This window comes from Buceros rhinoceros, unplaced genomic scaffold, assembly GCF_000710305.1.
Source record: "Buceros rhinoceros silvestris isolate BGI_N320 unplaced genomic scaffold, ASM71030v1 scaffold22656, whole genome shotgun sequence".
In the NCBI taxonomy this organism is placed as follows: domain Eukaryota; kingdom Metazoa; phylum Chordata; class Aves; order Bucerotiformes; family Bucerotidae; genus Buceros; species Buceros rhinoceros.
Window position 1 is genome coordinate 15,829 of NW_010418410.1, and position 246 is coordinate 16,074.

The 246-nt window shown below is 60.2% G+C and overlaps 1 protein-coding gene across 1 annotated transcript in view; it reads right to left on the bottom strand.

Annotated features, from left to right (window-relative positions):
* NOTCH1 (notch 1) overlaps positions 1-246 on the bottom strand; it is a gene marked incomplete at its 5' end in the record, with an annotated part of 16,057 nt that overhangs the window by 15,271 nt on the left and 540 nt on the right. The gene's annotated exons all lie outside the window — the stretch shown is intronic.

The window sequence follows — 246 nt, forward strand, 5'->3', positions numbered from 1 at the left end:
AAAAGCGACTGGGAAGAGGCCGTGCCCTGGGCTCCTTTGGTCCGGGAGTGAATATCAAACGGAGCTGGTTTCAGCCTGTAACCCTACCTGCCGTGGCCAACAAAGCCCGGCTTTATTGCCGCTCCCAGTGGGCAGGAGGACAAGAGGCCGCGCGAGCAGGGAGAGGCAGGGGCTGCTCCCATCAAAGCCCTCCGCCATTTCCAGCAGCGATCAAACAAACCAGTCGGACAAGGCGGCAACCTGATA